General features: G+C 43.6%; 1 protein-coding gene across 7 annotated transcripts in view; it reads right to left on the bottom strand.

Moving 5' to 3' along the window:
• The window catches only part of ZRANB3 (zinc finger RANBP2-type containing 3), a 190267-nt gene that overhangs the window by 97857 nt on the left and 68404 nt on the right, over nt 1-24006 (bottom strand). The gene's annotated exons all lie outside the window — the stretch shown is intronic.

Consider the following 24006-nt stretch of genomic DNA (forward strand, 5'->3'; position numbering starts at 1 on the left):
AAGTCATTAGCTATGAAATAAAATAAATCCTAGAGCACGCTGCAGACTGCGGCACATTAACACTGGTCTACCGAGAGCCACCACATCTCTCTACCGCCATACTGGGGCTTCACTCCATCATTACATGTCTGATCACATTTACCCGACACAACATCAAGACCCAAACAACATTCCCTTAAAAAGGTTTGGGTGACAACCAATATGGCTGCAACTACAGCTCCCAAAGCTATGGTTATCAAGCATCTCCCAGATTACAGCAGCCCACAGGGAACTTCTCCCAGGTTACAGAAGCCCATAGGGAGCTTCTGTGGCGTGCCCCCGGATGATGTTGTGGCGGTGGGACGGCCAGTCACTTGTTTTGACCTTTCCTATAGTCTTCACACCACCTGATGCCCACTAGCTTTGGCGGAACCGTACCAATGAGTGACACAGGCCCCACACCCTGTTAGGAATGGTTAGGATTTAGTTCATAGACTTTACGTAACTTTGCTCCACCCGGATCAGTTCCTAGCTGTTTTGTGGATACTGTCCTGCATTGTAGTTACTCCTAGTCCTCGGCGTGGGTTAAGGTTATCTGTTGGCCAGTCCTCTGGCCAGGTGCACTGTGGTTGGGTGGAAAGAGTGCAACAGAAGAGGGTAAAGAAGAGAGGCAATAGGACAGAAGAAAGGAAAGATCCTACTGGTTAACAGAATCTGGTACACACACATACAAATAACCCTTGAGATAATTCAGTCGTGGAGCTTCCATACTTTAGTTACACAATACAGCGACATCTAGTGGTCATCTCTAATAACAATGTAGCTGCAATAAGACCACACAAAAGTACAGACTTTTACGAAGGGTGTAAATAGGAGCAACACCCGTTGTGGGACACTACACTTCTTCCAGGTTACAGCAACCATAGGGAGCTTCTCCCAGATTACAGCAGCCCACAGGGAGCTTCTCTCAGGTTACAGTAGACCATAGGGAGCTTCTCCCAGGTTACAGCAGCCCATAGAGAGCTTCTCCCAGGTTACAGCAGCCCATAGAGAGCTTCTCCCAGGTTACAGCAGCCCACAGGGAGATTCTCCCAGGTTACAGCAGCCCATAGAGAGCTTCTCCCAGGTTACAGCAGCCAACAGGGAGATTCTCCCAGGTTACAGCAGCCCATAGAGAGCTTCTCCCAGGTTACAGCAGCCCACAGGGAGCATCTACCAGGTTACAGCAACCCATAGGGAGCTTCTCCCAGGTTACGTTGGTCAACATGCAACGACCCGATCCGAAGAGAGAGAGGCAAGTAATTGTAGCTAATGAATAGGCCTTTGTAGTTCTCAGCATGGAACGAGAGGGCGACAAGCTATGATGGTTGAGCAACGCTGTTAAAGGGGGAACTATAAGCAGGTTGGGTGAATGTAACCTGCTGATATGTCCCCATTGCACAAGAGACGCCAACGAGGAAGCTATGTCTCTTACCTTCCTCCCCGGCACCGTTCGGGTGCAGTTAGTCGTGTGCTCCATGCTCGGTGAAGACTGAAGAAGGCTCCATGCTCCGTGAAGAAGCTGGCCGCAGGCAGATGGGTGCTATGAAGGCGGGCAGTGCTAGCTGGTAGACTACCTTGTCACAGTCACTAATGGGTAATAACAGCTTCTGGAGGGCAGACTGCTCTCTAGAATTTCCTTTCCCCTCTATCGCTATCCTAATGTACCACTCTGTCATTACCTTTATTCATGTACTTTTCCTTGATTTTATGTTATGTTTTGCAGTGTAAATTCTGTATGTTACCCCTCATCATTTGTACAAGGGTGCTTCAAAAATAATAAAATAAATAGGAACGAGCTTCTTAAAGGTGATGCCAGTTCAATGGACACCACTTCTAGGTGATTTCGGTCCTCAGGGTGCTTTTGTCTGTCCACAAGAGACAATTCTCCCAGGTGACATTAGTCCACAGAGTACTTCTTCCAGGTGACAACGGTCTACAGAATCCACAGGCACATCTCTATATACTGTCAGACCACAGGGTGCTTTTGGTCCACAGAGTGCCTTTCTAAGGTGATGTCGATCCAAAGGACGCATCATCCAAATGACACCAGTCCACACAGCGCTTCTCCCAAGTGACACCAATCGAGAGGTCGCTATTCCCAGGTGATGCAGATCCATGAGGTGCCTCCCCGAGGTGACACCAATCCAAGGGGTGCTGCCATAAGGTGACGTCAGTCCAAAGGGAGCTTCCTAAAGGAGACAATTGTCTGCAGAGTTTTAACATTATGTTGGTCCACAGGAGGGTACGCATAGAGTTCACTGGTTCTTCCGGTCCTCCACCAACTTATATCAATTCACTGTGAACTTAGTGTTAACTCCAGACTACGCCAGTCCACAGGGAAGCTCTCACTGGTTACGTGAATTATAAGGGGTCTTCTCCTGGGTTACTTTGGTTAACAGGTTAATAGTCTTATATGGCAGATCTATCCAGTTATTCAGCAGTAAACGACCTGTGCACGAGTTCTCATGTCTTCAGCACGGCAGGGAAGAACATGCCTGCAATTCCTCTCACTGTATATCATTTGACGCTGCAAATCTAGACTTTTTTAAACCCTTCCACCAACATCTACCATTAATGAGACGACTATGGACGCCCCAATTTCTGCTGCGGGGAATTGTACGTCTATATGGAGTTTGTTGAAGCGGAGTGAGAACTCCAGTTGAATCTGCCATATTGATGCTTGATGGCAAGAACCTCTAACCAAGAAACAGCTAAACAGAACTTTTAGAAGCAATGTATTACTCAGGAACTTCTGTTTCCTGGAGATTTATATTTTAGGGTGAAGTGATCTTTGAAGAGAGGAGACATACAATTAGAGACGTTCGTCCCACCAGAGGTCGGCAATGTTCAATGCTTGAGACATCCAAATGATATGAAGACATCACTGGAGGTCAAATGGCCCAGAAAGCCTTGTTCTACGGAAATGTCACCTGCTAATCTGCTAAAGGTTAAGCTGCCAGATTATTTTTGTGCTTAGACTTTTGCTTTAGTGGATTCATACTTAACATTTCGGGCTCCAAAACTAGACTGTGCAAATGTTATTTAAGTGAAGGTGCTGGGTACCAATGCCACAGAATGAGGTTAAAGGGATTGTCGTGTGGTATAGAAAACCCATTGTCATTGGGATAAGAGAGGGTGATCAGGATCCTCATCTTTTAGCCGAAGTGGACAGCAGATACAGAAGTGTCTCGCAATGGAGGACCTGTCCCGTCCGGCATTATACGGACATTGATGTGACCTGAGTCATGTGTCCATACTGGAATGAAGTTATTATAAAATGCTTTCTCACCAGGAGCTTCTTACAAGTTACACAGAATAATAAGAAGCATCACGCAAGACACGTTTATTTTACAGGTAGCATCTTCTCCAAGTTAATCCAGTTCACAGGAAGCTTCGTCCAAGGTACATGGTCCATATGGAACCTTTTCAAAGTCATACCAGTCCAAGTGGTGCATCTCCCAGATTACACTGGTCCAAAGTATGCATCTTCTAGGTCATGTTGGTTGACAGTGAGGTTCTCTGAGGTTACACTGGTCCACAGGGATCTCTTCCCAGGTCGCAGGTTAACAGGGAGCTACTTACAATATACAATGGATCATAAGGATCTCTTCTTTGGGTCACCAGAGACATCTTATAGGGTTAGTCACTGCACACAGACCTTTACTGAAACATGCCGGTTATGCTATGCATTTCCTGGATGACACAAATCTTTTCTAAAGGATAATCTAAGATAATGGCTCCATTCCCTAATATGTAACAAAGGAGATCAGTTTACCTAAAGTAATCCTAATCTTACCAGCCTGCAGCTTGTTAGAAGAGAAAACATGGATGCTACAAAGAATTAGCCTGTTATGGGGTAGGTCGTCCACGTGCCATCAAAGCAGTCTTGACCTTTTAAGACTCAGATTCACTAGACCTGTAGGCAGATCGTGTGCGGTGTGAGGTCCAGCCTTCATGGATGGGACTTGTTTCTCCAGCACATGCCACCGATGATTGACGTGATTGAGATCTGGGGAACCTGGAGGCCGAGCTAGCCCTCTATGTTATGTTGTTCATTCCTGAACAATGTCTCCATTGAGGCCCTCAGGCATTATCCTACCGACAGCTGCCACTATGGTGGGGACGTGGTCTGTACAATGGTATATGTCACAAAAAGATTTACATGAAGCCATCTTGTCCTCTTCCCATAGTGCATCCTGGTGCCATTGTTTCCCCAGGTACGTGACGCACACGCACCCGACCATCCGCATGGTGGAGAACATGACCCATTAGACCAGACACCTTCTCCTATTATTCCATACTCCATTTCTGATGTTCATTGTAGACACCTTCAGGGTGGACAGGAGTCAAATGGGCTCTGACAGGTCTGTGGCGCCCCACACAGTAGTCTGCGTGATCTGACTACTTACTGTTAGAGCCACAGTAAGTTGTTGTTTTTTTAGCATTTTGTTTTACAGCAGCTTTTCTGTTGAATTGGACCAGGCGGGCTAGCCTTCACCCCGCATGTACTCATCAATCAGTCTTCAGCTCTCATGACCCTGTCCCTGTTCTCCAGTTGTTCTTCCCTGGATGCCCCACAAGACCGGCCACTCTGGAGAGGCTCTGACCCCATCATGTAACTGCTCAGGTCCTTACACAAGCCCATTTTCCTGCTTTCAGCATCATCTTCAAAAATTATTTGTCTACTATATATCCTATCCCCAACAGGCACCATTGCCTCCAGATATCAGTGTCATTCACTTCTGTCTGATCCGTATAGAACACTGATATCCATTGTTACCTATCTGTAACAATGAAGTAGAGATACCAGCAACATGCCGGTATATGTTTTAATAATTCAGAAGCGCTCGCTCACTCTACGGTGAGTCACCGGCAGCTCGGAGTGTACTTGTCCTACGCGGCTGCAGGGTTGTGTTACATGGGGCAGGTATCCATTGCACAGTGTGACATTACACAGTAATACCTGATGACCAGGCGGACTGATAAAGTGATGATTCACAACGCTCTGGCGCAATCTTACTCTAATGAACTCATATGTGGGAGAGAAGTCTCCAATTTCTGCTCTTACAAATTTCTTCTCGGTGCGGATAATTAAAGGTAAACAATCCGTCCGCGGGAATCTTACTGAATATAATCCAGCGAAAACAGAAGGCACACAGTCACAGGGATCCATGATGAGGGGTCGTACATGTGCGTCACACACTTCATCAATCAATAGCAACCTAAAACATATTTATATCAGCCATAGCTAAGCGATTCCGTGACCAGATGAATTGATCCGAAATATTTCTGCCAACAGGAAAGAGTGGGAAAATGTTCCCAAGAGCCGTACACATAAATCTACTCCATATCTGCCATCTTGGATGGATACAGATTCCTGATCTGATACACACATCTCTAGAATTAATTCATACATGAAAGGGGTAGTGCGGCCTCAAACTTTTATTCACTAAATAACACAAATTAGAAAGTTATACAACTTTGTAATGCGTGTTATTTAAGTGAATGGCCCCCTTCCCTGTGTTCCCCCCAGCCAGGAAGTGTGGTGTATTATATTTATGTATTCGCTGTCGACCCGGCCTCCATCTTGGGTCGACAATGTCCTCTTCGGGAGACCAGCCGCACCGCTCCAGCTGTCCCTCATGCCGCCCCCCCCCTCTGCCGCGTCATCAGCTGCTCAGCCACGATTGGCTGAGCATAACTCTGGGGGCCATTCACTTAAATAACACACATTACAAAGTTGTATAGCTTTGTAATGTGTGTTATTTAGTGAATAAAACCCCAGTAACTGTGCTCAGCCAATTGCGGCTGAGCATCTGATGACACTGAGGAGGGCGGCCGGCACTCAGGACGCTCGGAGGGATTCGGCCCGGCCGTCCGAAGACGACATCGCAGACTGAAGATCGGTCGGCATGTGACAGGTATGTATAGCGCACCACACTTCCGGGTACACGGGTGGGGGTGGTGGGACACGGGGAAGGGGGCCATTCACAGACATAACATACATTACAAGGTTGTATAACATTGTAATGTGTGTGTTATTCTGTGAATAATTGTTTACCGCCGCACTACCCCTTTAAAGCGGCATCCAACTTCTTCAGACACTGGTATTCAAATGCCGAACGACTAGACTCACCCTTCTCTAGAGACAATTCAAAAACTTGCTAGAAGTTTTCCACTTTGGCTTTTAGAGCTGGGAAGCTCACCCTAAGATGTCACTGTGCTCCAATAGGGTACACCGGAAGGGGTTGTTTAGATAGGACGACCCCTTTAAATACACACACACTGCTTTTGTAGAAAAGGTGAATAAAAGTTTAGGTAAAACATTATCGACAGAAAAGTATCTTCGTGGTGAATACCACGGCCGCCATGATGGTTTGGAAGCAAAACTATAAAATAAAGGAGAAAAAGTCAGTTCTTCTTAGATGCAATATAATAGGGTAGGGCGGCGATGGTGCATAACATTTGTTCGGCTTAGGCTGCACCATCATATAGGTCACGGAAAAGGTCTCCTGGTGCATAGATTTTTAATATGTCAACATCACTGAATGCTGGAGAGGAAGCATACTACAGAGCAAGCGGGAATCTGAATGTGCTTCAAATATATTCCGCTGTTTAGCATAATTCAGCTAAATTATCCATCCACCATCTATGTGCCGAGAGCATTTTTTCCCCTACCTCTGAGAAACTGCACTGAAAACCTCCTTATGTCACTCAAATACCTACATTTAGCACCTAAACCTGGCGGAAATTGTGTCAGCAACAACTAGATGCCAATAATTATCTTTCTATGTGAAGTGACAGGATGAATCCAAATATAGCCGACGCAGCAGAAAATATTCCAGCCGGCCGGGCCAATCGGGTGCGCTTCCCGCTCATTCCATATTCATGACTGGGGGCTCAGCCGTCACCTCCGAACAAACAAGAGTAATCAGGGGAGGAGCGGAGAGCGAGGAGAAGGTGGAAGCTTCCAAACGATAACCCCAATTACTGAGAGTAGAACCTGGAGCTGTTGCAGACCTGAAAGTGCTGGTGTCATGGCTGCGGATTGGGCGATTTTCCCATCAATGGGAGATTTTCTTATGGAACCTTTAAGTGTGGGTCAACGTGTCTTGGCAGACTTTGCCACAAGCTCAAAGTGAATTCACAGCAAAACCTAAATGTATAAAAGGGGCCATGTTTTTGTAGAACTGGATAACCCCTTTAAGTGTTGCACATGGATTTAACGCAGTGGGCACAGGGACACCGGCTGCACAGGGCTTTTTTTGAACAGTGGCCTGGTTCCCATGCATGGCGTTGGTCTATTACAGAGCACTGGCCCAGGCTGAAGCATTGGAGACAGGCCAGCTGGCCCCCAGTTTGACATGGCTCCATTACAATCAATAGAGCTGCGTTATAGAGGAGAGGGGGTTTCCTCCAATTGGGGGCCTCCAGTGCTTCAGCCCGTGCCGGTGCTCGGTAATAGATCAACGCCATGCGTGGGAACTGGGCGTGGTTATAAAATACTGCAGCACTGGCATTGTTCTATTCATGTGCAACACCAATAGCGAATGTACCTGATAGAACATTCACTTTAAATAAATCCTGTTCAGGTTGTGTACAGCCTCCTGAATGTCACATTGGTTTTGCCTGTACACAGTGCAGGAGGACATAAAATTCTATAAGCCCAGAAAAGCAAATGCACAGACAATAGGGTTTTTTCTGTTTAAATAATAATAATAATAATGATTATGATGGGGGCTGAGCTGTTCCTGGCTTTGCCCCCTTCTAGTTTAGTATTGAAGCTGTTGATAACTGTGCAAATAGCAGATTTTACACTTCTTATAACTAACAGGTCTGTTGAGGTCTTTGGGCGCCCACTGTGGGGTTTATTTTCATCAGTGAAATGTGCCTGCTTAATATGAGGTGGCCAGGTTGTGTCCGTGCTGTGGGAAGGACACTATTCCACCAGTGTTTGTGACAGTGTGGATGTCCTTTGCAGACTTGCCCTGGAGAAACAAAAAACTTCACGATGACCCAAAACCCCACAGACATAACACTTGTGTCATCGAACCTTCTACCTGAAACTAAAAATCATTATAAGAATAGGAAACATCTGATATTTGCACCATTACATAACAAGATATCAGGCTTTCATATGGGGCCAACTGGAAGGGGGCAAAGCCAGCAACTTCTTAGCCCCATCGTAATAATAATAATAATCATTATTTATTTACTGTATATAGCGCCAACTGATCCCGCAGCATTTCACATAGATTTGTCATTTTGGTCCCTGTGCCCCTTAGGGCTCACAATCTAAACTCGCCTTTCTGTACACGTTCTATCCCAGGACCCCAGCGCTGCAAAGCTACACTGCTAACCATTGAGCTGAACAAAACGTTGCATGTGTCCTGAACAACAAAAAGTCCCAGTTTAGCGATGACAATTTTTGTCAATGGATTTTTACCAGGTATAAAATGCTGCTTTTTATTCTCATTTCATCATTATTTTATGCAACAAAAAAACCATTTGAAAGTGTTTTACTGCAAACAGCTACAGCTTTGCAATGTGCCTATTGCTTTCGTGCTGTTTATGGGTTACGAGGGTAGTTCAGGACAAAAAAAATTTCTTTCAAATTGACTGGTGTCAGAAAGGGCCACAGATTTGTAATTTATGTCTATAGAAAATTTCCAGTGCTTATCAGCTGCTGTATGTCCTGCAGAAAGTGTTGTAATCTTTCCAGTCTGACACAGTGCTCTATGCTGCCACCTCTGTCCATGTCAGGAACTGTCCAGAGCAGTAGCAAATCCCCGTAGAAAACCTATCCAGCTATCCAGACTGGAAAGAATAAACCACTTCCTGCAGGACATACAGCAGCTGATTAGTACTGGAAGACTTAAGATTTTTTTTAAAGTAAAATACAAATTTTTAAGTAAAATACAAATGTGAAGGTGACCAGAAAGGTGATGTTACTTTGGGTAAAAACATTGTAATCCTTAAAATGGCTTCAGCCTTGTATCTGCTTCTGCAAGAAGGAGAGGAATGCTGGCAGCAGGCCAATGAGCACAGCACCTTGAACCTACATCGCAGCCACAATACAGACGCAAGAGAGAGACATTATTATATAAACAATTTATGGTAAACAACATGTTGTACCAGCCTGACTGCGCAGGACAGGAAACTGCTGACCATCTATGGAATGACCTATCAGAGTGTGATATGTTAGTGTCTTGGGACTTGAAACCCCGCCTGTATTGAAAGTTTATATATTTCATGTGAAGCATGAGTGTGCACTCCTAAACTCAGCTGAGAGAGGAGGTAATAACGTCTTTTTGCCTGGTGTCATGTCCTCGTCGCTAGCGCTCAGCTTACTTAATTTGGACAGGGATAGTGACTTGGGAATAAGGCAGATAAAAAGCAAACCTTACCTTATCACAAATCTCTGGCACTTTCTGGCACAAGTTGATTTGAAAGATTATTTTTTCTAAACTACTCCTTTAATCATTTATCAATATATATATATATATATATATATATATATATATATATATATATATATATATATAGCAATACACAATAACACTTTTTTTCAAATGCATTTGTTTCTATATAAAAAGACTACCAAAAAAAAAAAAAACAAGGAAGAAATGGTGAGCCCAAACTATTTACCTACCCAGATTTTCACGCCAGAGACAGAATACAAGCAAGTGATGATCATTAGGGCCGATACATATACATAAAATAAAATGAAAAGAAAAAAAATAAATATATATATATACATATAGATATATATATATTTTTTTATATTAAACATTAGTCATCTACTTCACTGCATCAGTCAAAAAGCCAACTCCAGAGCAGATCGGCTCCTCCACCTCTTTCCCACACACGACAATGACGAATTAAGTGATGCAAACCGGATTTCACCCCTGGATTCCAATAATCTGTCACAATCTCAGTGTAAAGCCCGTGTAACGTCGGCGTCGGCCGCCAGCTAATGCTTCATAACGTTACAGCGGACTGCATTATGAGCCGGATCTGCTGCGTTACCAGAGGAGAAGAAAGCCGGAAGAATATTTAGTTAACAAGACAAAATTGCTTAAATCTGGAAAGTGGAAAGAAGTTGAGTTTTCTCCGATAAGCCATAGAAAATGATGTATGAGCTTTTTGCAGTCTCTCCGGCAAAAAAAAAAAAAAAAAAAAAAAACTGAGAAAAAAATAAAATGTCACTTTACGCTCGCAACTGGCATTTGCGTTCCCTTTTTTTCTGTTCTAACAAAGCATAAATGTGGGCTGTCTGCGGTAAAGTCACCGCTTAATGGGGCAATTAGCGCCTTGCTTTATGTCGCTCTCCCAGTATAAATCTATTTTCCTGGGTACCGTACGGCAGACCCAGCTGTTATTTTCTGACCTTACATCAACTCAGGAAAAAGGGCACCAAATGTGCAGGAGACCTCGGTGAGCACATAACTTACAGCCGCCTCTTGTGCAAAACTAGGAGCCAATTAGTTCTTTAACCCCTTCCTGGGCCCAGACCTGGTATGTGACGGAATAATTACTGTACTGCATGGGAGTGACCCGGATGCTGCAGCACATACTAACGTGCCTAAGGTCTTCTATATACCAATGGACCAATTTATCTTTACCAATATAGTTAAAGGAGACGTCCGGTGAAATTGTTTATTAAAGTATTGTATTGCCCCCCAAAAGTTATACAAATCCCCAATATACACTTATTACGGGAAATGCTTATAAAGTGCTTTTCTCCCTGCACTTACTACTGCATCAAGGCTTCACTTCCTGGATAAAATGGTGATGTCACTTCCTGGATAAAATGGTGGTCACTTCCTGGCAGGGGGACACTGAGGGACACTGAGCATTCCTCTGCCATCATCCTCTCCAGCAGCCACAGCCCACACAGCTCTCGGAGTTGGCTCGTAACATCATCATTTTATCCAGGAAGTGACATCACCATGTTATCCAGGAAGTGACATTACCATGTTATCCAGGAAGTGACATCAACATGTTATCCAGGAAGTGACATCACCATGTTATCCAGGAAGTGACATTACCATGTTATCCAGGAAGTGACATTACCATGTTATCCAGGAAGTGACATCACCATGTTATCCAGGAAGTGAAGCCTTGATGTAGTAGTAAGTGCAGGGAAAAAAGCACTTTATGTGCATTTCCCGTAATAAGTATATATTGGAGATTTGTATAAGTTTTGGGGGGCAATACAAAATAAAAAAAAATTAAGTATAAAAGATTGCAACAAATAGATGCAAAAATTTCCAAAGGGATTAAAAAAAATGCCAAATTCTCGTTCTGATTTAAGTTAAAGGGGTGCAACCATCTCAGCTAATATAGTTATACTTGTAGGACTCATCAAGGTATATATTTTTGCAAATACATTCCTTTACCAAACTTGGTCGTGTTCTCCTGATATGCTGCTCCTTCCCTTACATTGCTAACAGATAGTTTTCTACGATAATGACCACCGCTCTGCTCTAAAAGCAGTGGCCTGGCTGGGATATAAATATTAGTGGTTTAGTAAACATTATATATATATATATATATATATATATATATATATATATATATATATATTCTACAGTATATATACACAATATCTCTATACAGCTATACAGCTATAGTTATTTATGCTATAGTTATGCTTTTAGAGCAGAGTGCTGGTCAGTAACCTAGACAAAGATGTCAACAATGGAAAGAAAAGAGCAGCATTTTAGGAGAAGGGAAAACATTTTTACTTAAAGTGTACCTGTCGTTATGGTACACTCTGTTTGATCAAATAGTTTGCCAAGATCCTCACTTTTTAATAATATATACAGTAAGCGCTTGCACCTGTGGGTTGCTGTTGCACTTTTGTTTTTTTTTGTCTGTACTTAAGTCACACACAGTGTGCAACCTGCAGTGGAACAGTGTATTGTCTCATGACAAAACGTACTTCGTGCTAGCAGTAAATTTTGATAGATAAGTTAACCCTTTCTTTGTGAAAACTCTATAATGTCATAAAAAGTTTAACAATTTGCAATTTTTTAAACTTGAAATTCTCTGTGTGTAAAAAGCATAGTCACAACACAAATGAGAATTCACAAAAAGTCTACTCTTCGTATTACCTGGTAAAGGTCTGTTTGGTATAGTACAAGGCTTTAAAGCTTAGCAGCAAATTTGTCTAATTTCACAAACAGTAACAGCAACAACAACCAGATGCACAGAGATGAATATCAGGTACTGCAACAGTGGACAGGGCCAAATATCAGGTACTGCAACAGTGGACAGGGCCAAATATCAGGTACTGCAACAGTGGACAGGGCCGAATATCAGGTACTGCAACAGGGGACAGAGCCGAATATCAGGTACTGCAACAGGGGACAGGGCCGAATATCAGGTACTGCAACAGGGGACAAAGCCGAATATCAGGTACTGCAACAGGGGACAGGGCCGAATATCAGGTACTGCAACAGGGGACAGGGCCGAATATCAGGTACTGCAACAGGGGACAGGGCCGAATATCAGGTACTGCAACAGGGGACAGGGCCGAATATCAGGTACTGCAAAAGGGGACATGCTCGAATATCAGGTACAGCAACAGGGGACAGGGACAGAGGGATCACAGTAGGGGGGGTTCATTTGGTCTGTGTATGTGTGTGTGCTTACTGTAATAAGTGCTGATGCTGTTCGCTTCCAGATTGCAACTTCTACACACACCCAAAGAGAACAGAGCCTAAAGAGATTTCAAAAGGAAGCACCTCCTGTCAAATTCACTTGATTAGTCTACCTGTAATGATGGAGCAATCACAGCTATCCCCAACTCAGGCGAGTGATCATACATCCCCAGCTGGTTACAGGGACCTGTCAATGCTCTATTACATCACTTAGCGTTAAACAGCGTGTGGTGCTGTGCTAACTTCGCGTCTCTCCACATCATAGACAGTTGTAACCAGGTCCCTCAGTCAGCTAATCTGAATCAGCTATTTCCACTGAATGAGGGGGTTAGGAGTGAAGGACGATGCATTTTTCACTAATAAGATACATCACAAACTGTTTTTATTGGCTTGAATTATGCAATGTTGGTAGAAAGGAAAGTGACCATTTACCTTCCTATCCCATCTGACACAATCCAATCAGTACTGACAATTTAGGAACACATCAAGGGAAATTAAAAAGCTCAATTTATACAGTTCCAGGAGGAATAACAGAGGATCAATACAACGCAGAGCAGTAAGAAAGGATAATCCTGAATTTTAATTTCACAGGAAATATAATTTTTGGCTAAATGAGACATGTTAGTAAAAGTGCAAAATGAGTCTTGCACAAAGAATTTGGGACTGAAAAACAGCCTACTCTTACCCTTCCACACGTCCCCGGTGTGCTCCCGTATAAACAATCCAGTTTCCACTACTGAGACTGACTGAGGCGGGAAAGCGCCACGGCCAGTGATTGGCTGAATGGGATGTCACTGCCAGCTATGTAAAGGGGTTTTCTGATTAAAACCTACTTGTCCCCTATCCACAGGATAGGAAATGAGTAAGAGATTGCAGGAGGGCTGACCTCCGTGCCCCCCAACAATCTACAAATCGTCGCCTGGCTCCATTGCTTTAAATAGAGCTACAGGTCCGCTGGAAAGAGCCGAGTGTTGTATTCGGCTCTCTATAGCAACTCCATAGAGAATGAATAGAGTCGTGGGTAACGAACCGACCAGCGGCTCTATTCAGAACAAAGGAAATCCCCTTTGAAAGCTAATTCTGAGCAGAATACCCCCCTTTCTGAATTAGGATTTCTGCACACGTGCTGAAATGTGGACATCCCCTTTAAGAATCCAAACATAGGGGATTGGGGTCCCAATAAAATGTATTTATGAATCACGCCCACTACAAAAGATTCCTTTCAGATTCAAGATCCTCTGTCAACTATGAAGCATCCAAGACCACCTGTATTCCCTCAAGTGTCGGCTGGCGTACACGGCTAGCATACCAGGGGTTAACCTCAAAAATGACGATAAATCGCGCAGGTAATAATCTTCGATCTGTTTAAGTCAGGTGCGGGATGCCAAAAAAAGGTTAAAACAATTAAATAAGGAAATAAAGCAATTTTCCATTTATCAATCAATTTGTTTTTAGTAACAACATGCTTTTCCTGGGTACGGGGACTGTGGTGCATCGTGCATCTCAAATAGCAAGGAACCCCCGGGGACCGTGATCAATTGAGCAACACAGCTGCAGAGACTGTCTCTCAGAACGCTCTTAAAGTAACAACAGTCATAATCCTAATGCGTCCGCCACGTTAACAGAAATAGCTGGAGCACGCCACAATAATCTAATAATGCCCTGCAAACAAGCTTAACCCTTCAGTATAAGGAGTCATATGAATAATAGAGCACAACTACGGATCTCCTGTACTTTGGTCTTAATCATGAAGGCCCTCATCCCAGTGATGGCTCAGCACACAGCACGGCCAGTATGGAGGCAAATAGGGCAGCGACTATAGGAGAGGAAGTTGTACAAAGAAGCCTGAGTGTGGAGAACAGGGAGAACATGCATGGCCATGTTTATGTAGCGTTGGATAACCCCTTTAATACAATAACACCTGAGAAATTCCCAGGGCTTTGTCCTCAAAGCCACTACCACTGGCGGTTTTCCCAATTATCCGCTATTGCGGGTTTACCTTCACCCAATATTGCCTAAGGCCATAGGCTTGAAGATACCATATTGCACAACCAGCCTCACCATATACCACTTTACTGGGGGATACAACCTCACCTTCCAGGATAATCACACTCCGCCAGTACCCAAATAATCACACCCAAAGGGAGTCCAGAATCTATACCATCATTTCCCCCAGGGATTCTGTACCAAAATGGCTGCAGAAATCCTCTGGTCCGTCCCCCTCTATAACCCCTACCTCCCGAGTTGCCTCGCCCCTCTAATCCAATACCCACTTACCAGACCCCCCCCCCAAGGACCACCTCTTCCACCACCGTCCTTCCTTCCCAGCCCTTACCATGAAGAAAACGCCCCCCACCCCCCCTCCCCGGCTTTGCTCGAGTCCAGCCTTAGGGCCAGTTCACACGGAGCAAAACTACATGACATAATGGCAGTCTATGGTAAGCTCGCCCATAGACCACCAGTATGACACGGAGGCTGGCCGAGAATTGCGCCAGTCTAACTCCGCGTGAACTGGCCCTTAACTTTTCAAGTGTGTCTAAAACTGAAGAAAGTAATAAAGATCGCAGACTGAAACTTAATGCAACATTAACAACTCATGGTAACCGGTTACATGAAAAAAGAAACATAGGGGCAATGTAAAGACAACGCATCACAGGAAAGAGAAGGCAATGGAGAAGAGCAGATGAGAATTAGGATCGGAAGTCTTTGGAACGGTAGCTACTCATTTCAGAGTATGTGAATACGGCTTCATTTGTTAATTAGAAAAATAAAATATTGATATGTCAAAAGTTTTGATCGGTCGAGGTTTGAGTGTTCAGATCTTAACCAATCAGGAAAATGAGTCGGGAGAAGTCCACAGACAGCACATTTACTCCTGGCTCTGTGTTATGTGACCTGGACGGCTCCATTAGCTGAGTCTTTGCTGCCGACCAGGTCAGAAAAGGACACAGAGCGGGATGAGAGAGAGAGGACGTGCTGCGCAGAGTCTTCTCCCGGCTCGTTCTCCTGATCAGTTAAGGTCTGAACACTTGGACCCCGACCAATCTAAACTTAAAACATGCCTGAAGTTTTTTTTTTCCATGAACTGCCCATTTAACACACCCTAAGCGGAAATGTACAATTCTGTATATGGAAAACCTCCTGTATATTCGTCGAGTATATTCACAGAGTAGAATTATAGCTGTCCTATAGGTGTGAATGGGTAATAGCAGAAATACATTTCCTTTTAATTCTACACCTGGTTATATTAGCAAATTATGGTCATGAAAGCTGAAAATGTTGGGGGATAAGGGGACTCCGCACACTAGGAGATGGGATGAATGGAGAGGGGCAGAGAGCTCTCCGCACTATAACACCCCCCATGTGTCAGTATTACGCTTCTGATCATCTGAATTACAATGGTGTATTAAGCTTCAGCCTCAGCACCGGGTCGGCTCTCAGGATCTGCCATATCCAAGTCTTCTTATTAAATTAATCTTCCCGCTGCCACAAATCTCTTTAATCCGTCCTGAGTGCGCTGCCATAAAAAGAGCGCTCACTGCAGCAGAGGGGAAGCGTTTGATTGAAATAAAAAGTGGCGTCTTTTACCCCCAGAGATGGTTTCCCTGGTCTGTATGTGACAGAGACGGAAAGTGCCAGGATGGGTACAGCTGTGTGCTCGGTGCCACCTGCACCCTGTAACATCTGCACAGCCAAGGGAGATCTGCTCTGGAGGATGAAAACCACAATCCGCTACCCAGCCACACATCACGCTTTAACGAGAACCTGGCGCTAGGTGACCATTTACAATAATCACATTAGGATGATGCAGGAATTGTGGGCACATGATATTAGTGGGTACATTTATACCCTTTGAAATGTCTCTATTTATTGACTAAAAAAAATTATGAATCCAGATGGAAATGTTAAAATGTTTTAAAAGGCAGATGTGTGTACAGGTGAGGTCTGACTACATGCTGGGCCTTATCACAAAGGGTGTAAAAGGGCTTCCTCGGCTGCCCTATTAAAAGGCTCTCAGAGGCTACTTTTGGGTAGTGTACCTCTTGGTGACCAATTGCTGACTGCTAGACATGTCTCTATTACCCAGTTGATAGCCTATAAGGAAAGGAATCGCTGGATTGAGGGGAGCAGGATGGTCATTTTGAGGAATTACCACCATGTAGGCCACTCTGACCAAGCTGTTAGGAGGCCCAGAAGACAACAGTAAAGAGAATTGTATGATTGTATGATCCATCCACAAACATGAGCAGCTCCCACATTTTATTATATGTATATATATATATATATATATATATATATATATATATATATATATACACACACATACATACATTTTTATACTCAGCATTGGGTTATCCACCTTTTAATATCATATTCCGCAAATGTTTGGCAGAACTTTATCCTCTTTTGTATTTCATATTCATGAACCAGGGAACTCAGGATGAACAGTGTGAGGCTCATTTAACAACCAGTGGATCCGTCACAGAATACATTGGCCGCTGATCTCATCCACACAAATCCCCAGAAATTTTCGGCATGGAGGTGACCTGCCGTGTGGATTTTTAAATATGCAGCTTGTCTGCAGAATAAACAAGGATTTCATGTGGGGTTTTCCCCATTGATGTAAACTGAGATGTGATCATCAGTGATCAATCCCTTATAGATTTACAGTAAATTCTCCAAGTGCAGAAAATCGAGAAAACAGTCTTTGCACTGTCGCCGTCTTGTATGGCGGGCCTTCCTTGGTCCCGTCTGGTGACATGTAGACCGTGCCCTATGCTGCACCTGCTGTGGTAGGGTCTCCTGCTTCTCTACAGCAGGGTGTGAGACCCCCCTGTCCCAATCCCTTGCACAGTACTTCATCATCACCTTGCTTATGATATCAGCGCTGGAGGTGTGATTTCTTGAAGTCTTCTTTTATTGCTTCTTCTCCGGCCTTGACCTTCATTTCGGATGCACGCGAAGAGCTTGTGTTTCAGTGATTATCTGCAGTGTAAGGCGAGACTACAGAGGTGCCATCTCCAGCCTGCGATATGACTTGAAAGAGACCCCAAGGGGGTTTAAATGGGTCACTGCAGCAGCACTCAGCGCTAGACTGGGACACAAACACATTTAAGAACAGCATGAGAGGGAAGCGGCACAGAGAGGGAGAGATAAAAAGAAAAAGCGGCCAAACGCACAGCGGCACGCCATCCCTCCGCACTCCATCACCTCATTGATTTCATCCGAGAGGGAGCAGGGGCCTGGAATTACTATGGCTTAACCTATATTTTGGTTGAAAGCCTTCTCCCCCCTTCGCTTTGCCAAGCTGCACGCCGGGTTCCAAAGACGAGCCGCAGAATAAGGATTTTTAAGGTTTTACAGGCAGGGAACGTTCGTGGCCACTTAAACCTTATTCCTTCTCCTTAATGGTAACGGCGAATGCCTTGGAGACGGCCATAAAGTGACAATCGGAGGTTTACAGAGAGCGGAGGGAGGACGCACCTGCTCAGACACTTCTCTCCAACCACAAACAGCGGTGGCTCTGTTTTATGTGCAGCTGACAAAGAGTCAAACCGAGAACACACACGCCGTGCGCGGGAATCTGGAGCACGCGCAGCATCCCTTACTGGAAACGTGATCCTCAATGCCTCTCAGCTCAAGAGCTTCTCCAGTATAGACAGGGAGGGGGGATTTAATAACCCGTGTACCAGTCTTCTCGCTTATTAAAGATGTATATTTTGGCACAAGTATACAAAACAAATAAATACTTTTTGTGCTTTTTTCATCACGTGGGGTCAGCGGCAGAGGACATGGCCTCCAACCAACAGACTGACAGTTCTACAAAACTAGGGCATAAATTTACAGCCATTATAGCGGTCATACATGTACTTTTCTGGTGCAGGGATAATGAAGAGATGCACCAAATGAATGAAGATCACATGCCTCAGGGCTAGGCCTACACAACGGATTTGCAGCAAAGATTGCGATGTCGCTATGCAGCCAAGTTAAAGGGATATTTCGGTGCTGTACAAAAAAAAAAATTCCGGTAAAATAAAAAGCTATGCTTATCTATCCCGATGACCTTACTCAGCTCCTATTCTTCTTGTGGCCTATCACCCCGAAACTCACCATGTGGCCATAGTTGCCATGTAGCCTTACAATAATCCAAACTACACTCAAATAAAATACATAATACATCAGTTTTTAAAAAACTTTGGGGGACATTTAATCAAACCATTTTGGCTTTATTCAAAGGCTGTAAATTCATACATAGCCAATATTTCTCACAAGGTGGACAGAATTGGACTAGAAATACAAATTCAAATACAAAAAACAAGCTGAAAAAAAGCCTCCTGAGAAAGTTAAAGGGCAACTCAGGTGCCTACACAAAAAAAGAGATAGATAGATAGATAAATCTATATACTTACCCTCCCTCGTGGGTCCATCATCATTTGAATTTTCCGCCAATCTCAAGTACCCGGAGCTCCGGTCTTCAGTACTTCCTTCCTCTTTGGCAGGCAGCATCAGATGACTGACAGCTTGCTTAGCAACGAGTCAACAGGGAGGGCTGGCCCTCTGTGAACGTCATAGACAAAAGATGGTGTCGCCCATGGTTGACAGGGATCAGGTACGTATGTATTTTTATGCTTCCGGGGGTGGCGGCAGAAGGGTAATAAGAACATATTACAAAGTTATATTTGTTTATTTTTGTGTTTTAATTGTCTGAAAAAAAATCACCTGACTTGTCCTTTAAGGCTATTTTCCCCCTCATCCTTGCATTCTGAAAGCTTTAATATCCTTAAAGGGTTAATAGTTTTTTTCCCCGTCATAAGCCATTTGCAAGGCTTAAATAATGCAGTCAAAGAAATCATTAAAATTACACATCAAGACGGGAACAATATCGTTGGCGTTATGCGTTTCTGAAGTCAGAAATAACTGGAGACCATTTATTGCCATCGACAAGACTCTTGCGGGTGACACTTGTGAGAACCATTAAACTTCTCATATTCAGCCTTTCGCTCAGAAGCCGGCGTGTATGTATAATAGGACTTCTGATTATGTAACGCCGCCGTAGATTGAGAAAAGTAAATAAGTGAAGGAAATCGAGCCCCCCAACAAACTCCGAACACAGCCGCCTTCTGCGGAGGAGACTTGGAGCTCGGCCAGAAATCTAATTGGCTAAATATTCCAGTTACCGGAGCGGTGCTGCCTCGTGGTGATTAGATCAACATCATCTAGGGCTCCACGCTGATTTTTATATTGATGGGGATATATATTTTATCCCAGCTCCTCTTCTACAGCAGCTGCTAATGACACCAATTGATACTTCAAACCTTCATACACAGAAGAGAAGAGACTGTGCCGTGTCAGCCACTGACGGACTGTAGACATGTGTTTACTGCATCGTGAAATCAAAGTAACACAAGTCTAAATGCGGCAATTTTCCCATTGTCTGTGATTGATTTCTCCATAAACATGTATCCAGTATGACAATGTGTGATTGACAATAGATACACAATTAGGTAAACTATGGCAGGTGCGGTATCGGCAGTGGCACTTACACCCTGCTGAGGTGGCCCAAAGCAAAAGGGCATTGCAGAACATCAAATCTGCATCTCTGCAATATACCCTTAAATGCTTCTACTGCCGATTTTCTACTTTATTGTTTATTTGATTTGAAAATGCAAAATTAAGCAACTTTATAAATCAGTGGTGGGGAACCTACTCCCTCCAGCTGTTGCAAAACTACAACTTCCATTATGCCTGAACAGCCAAAGCTTGGCATAATAGGAATTTTGGTTTTAGCCAAATCTAAAGGGTGCATCTCTTTTCTAAATAGTCTTTATTAAAAATCTCCTAGCATTTTGCTGCTGTACGGTCTGTGTAACTCCTTAACATATCTGGATGTCCTGCTGCTTCTCACACATATAAAAAAGCTACTCCTAGTTGTACCCATTCCCTTCTCCCTCTCTTACTGCTGCGCTGATTCCACTCATGTGGTCTCTTTATTAATCTGCCACCTGGTTCAACCAAACTGCGCAGGTTTCTAAACATGCAAATAAAGTCACTTGTGTCGGGCAGGGAGTGCTTCACGCTGTGTCAGGGCGCACTAACACGCAATGCCATGTGGGGGTGCGCACTGACACACCAGGCTCGGCGGGCGCTCTGACAAGCCATGCCGGGCGGGGAGCGCTCCGACACACACAGCACACCGACCGGTTCAGCACTACAGCTCAGACCTCAGACAGAGAGCTAGAAATATCATTAATACCATCCTGGCGAAATTGAAGTCGGTTAACTAATGCCATAGACGTTATCAGTATTTTCGCGGTATATGGCCCAGCCCTAGCTGAAGTGCGCCTTCTGAGTCAAGTCCGGCCAAGTGCAAAATCTTAATACGTGGATTAAACTGGTACATTCACTTTACAGATGGCAATGGAGAAGTAAAGGACATATGGCAGATTCCAGCGTCAAGAGGTGTTTTAGGAAGAACAAATCATACAAGCTGTACATGGGGTAGACAGCAAAGGAGGAGGGTGAGTGAATCAGGGAGCCCATGAGTAGAGAGAGAGAGAAGAGCCGACTGAAGAAGCCAAGTTAAAATGTTTGGATAAACCCTTTATGTAGTAAAAAAAAAAAAAATTTGAACGATTCCTGCCAACCCAACACTCCAAGTAGTAGTAGTAGTAGTAGTAGTAGTAGTAGTAGTAGTAGTAGTGCACTCCTCGTAGTAGTAGTAGTAGAAGTAGTGCACTCCTCCTAGTACTAGTAGTAGTAGTCCACTCCTCCTAGTACTAGTAGTAGTGCACTCCTCCTAGTAGTAGTAATAGTAGTAGTAGTGCACTCCTACTAGTACTAGTAGTAGTAACAGTGCACTCCTCGTAGTAGTAGTAGTAGTAGTAGTAGTCCACTCCTCCTAGTACTAGTAGTGCACTCCTCCTAGTACTAGTAGTAATAGTAGTAATGCACTCCTCCTAGTAGTAGTAGTCCACTCCTCCTAGTACTAGTAGTAGTAGCAGTGCACTCCTCAGTAGTAGTAGTAGTGCACTCCTCCTAGTACTAGTAGTAGTAGCAGTGCACTCCTCATAGTAGTAGTAGTAGTGCACTCCTCCTAGTACTAGTAGTAATAGTAGTAGTAGTGCACTCCTCCTAGTAGTAGTAGTAGTAGTAGTAGTAGTGAAAGTAGTGCACTCCTCCTAGTAGTAGTAGTAATAGTAGTGCACTCCTCCTAGTAGTAGTAGTAGTAGTAGTAAAAGTAGTGCACTCCTCCTAGTAGTAGTAGTAATAGTAGTGCACTCCTCCTAGTAGTAGTAGTAGTAGTAGTAGTAAAAGTAGTGCACTCCTCCTAGTAGTAGTAGTAATAGTAGTGCACTCCTCCTAGTAGTAGTAGTAGTAGTAAAAGTAGTGCACTCCTCCTAGTAGTAGTAGTAGTAGTAGTGCACTCCTCCTAGTAGTAGTAGTAGTACTAGTAGTGTACTCCTCCTAGTAGTAGTAGTAGTACTAGTAGTGTACTCCTCCTAGTAGTAGTAGTAGTAGTAATAGTAGTGCACTCCTCCTAGTAGTAGTAGTAGTAGTAGTAAAAGTAGTGCACTCCTCCTAGTAGTAGTAATAGTAGTGCACTCCTCCTAGTAGTAGTAGTAGTAGTAGTACTACTAGTAGTGTACTCCTCCTAGTAGTAGTAGTAGTAGTAGTAGTAATAGTACTGCACTCCTCCTAGTAGTAGTAGTAGTAGTAGTAGTAATAGTAGTGCACTCCTCCTAGTAGTAGAAGTAGTAGTAGTAGTAGTAGTAAAAGTAGTGCACTCCTCCTAGTAGTAGTAGTAATAGTAGTGCACTCCTCCTAGTAGTAGTAGTAGTAGTAGTAAAAGTAGTGCACTCCTCCTAGTAGTAGTAGTAATAGTAGTGCACTCCTCCTAGTAGTAGTAGTAGTACTAGTAGTGTACTCCTCCTAGTAGTAGTAGTAGTAATAGTAGTGCACTCCTCCTAGTAGTAGTAGTAGTAGTAGTAGTAGTAGTAAAAGTAGTGCACTCCTCCTAGTAGTAGTAGTAATAGTAGTGCACTCCTCCTAGTAGTAGTAGTAGTAGTAGTAGTAAAAGTAGTGCACTCCTCCTAGTAGTAGTAGTAATAGTAGTGCACTCCTCCTAGTAGTAGTAGTAGTAGTAGTAGTAGTAGTAGTAGTAGTAGTAAAAGTAGTGCACTCCTCCTAGTAGTAGTAGTAATAGTAGTGCACTCCTCCTAGTAGTAGTAGTAGTAGTAGTACTAGTAGTGTACTCCTCCTAGTAGTAGTAGTAGTAGTAGTAATAGTACTGCACTCCTCCTAGTAGTAGTAGTAGTAGTAGTAATAGTAGTGCACTCCTCCTAGTAGTAGTAGTAGTAGTAGTAGTAGTAGTAGTAATAGTAGTGCACTCCTCCTAGTAGTAGTAGTAGTGCGCTCCTTGTAGTAGTAGTAATAGTAGTGCACTTCTAATAGTAGTATTAGTACTAGTAAAAGTGCACTCCTCCTAGTAGTAGTAGTAATAGTAGTGCACTCCTCCTAGTAGTAGTAATAGTAGTGCACTCCTCGTAGTAGTAGTAGTAATAGTAGTCCACTCCTCCTAGTACTAGTAGTGCACTCCTCGTAGTAGTAGTAGTAATAGTAGTGCACTCCTCCTAGTAGTAGTAGTAGTAGTAGTAATAGTAGTGCACTCCTGCTAGTAGTAGTAGTAGTAGTGCAATCCTTCTAGTAGTAGTAGTAATAGTAGTGCACTTCTAGTAGTAGTAGTACTAGTAGTAGTGCACTCCTCCTAGTAGTAGTAGTAGTAATAGTAGTGCACTCCTCGTAGTAGTAGTAGTAGTAGTAGTAATAGTAGTGCACTCCTTCTAGTAGTAGTAGTAATAGTAGTGCACTCCTAGTAGTAGTAGTAGTAGTAGTAGTGCACTCCTCCTAGTATTAGTGGTAGTAGTAGTAGTAGTAATAGTAGTGCACTCCTTCTAGTAATAGTAGTGTAAGTCCAATTCATTTCCTTTTCTCCTGTATTTCAGTAAAACTTTTCCCCTACTTTTCTCTTCCATGGAGACACGGGGCCTGTATCTCTGCAGCTGTCACTGTTATATACATGAGCCTTTCTTACGGCTTCACTTAGCTCAAAACACAAAATTCAACTCAATTCCAGCATTAAAAAAAAAACCACTACAGTTTTCCTTGATCAATATGGAATGTGCCATACCTATAGTAATGTCACCAGGCGAAGGAGACTTGGATTAAAGGCAATAAAACGTCTAAATCTGGCAGAAGCGGCTGTCTTCTCCAATGTCAATAAATGACATCACACTTTTAATAAATGAAATCAATGAAC

This window comes from Dendropsophus ebraccatus, chromosome 9 (genome assembly GCF_027789765.1).
Source record: "Dendropsophus ebraccatus isolate aDenEbr1 chromosome 9, aDenEbr1.pat, whole genome shotgun sequence".
Classification (NCBI taxonomy): domain Eukaryota; kingdom Metazoa; phylum Chordata; class Amphibia; order Anura; family Hylidae; genus Dendropsophus; species Dendropsophus ebraccatus.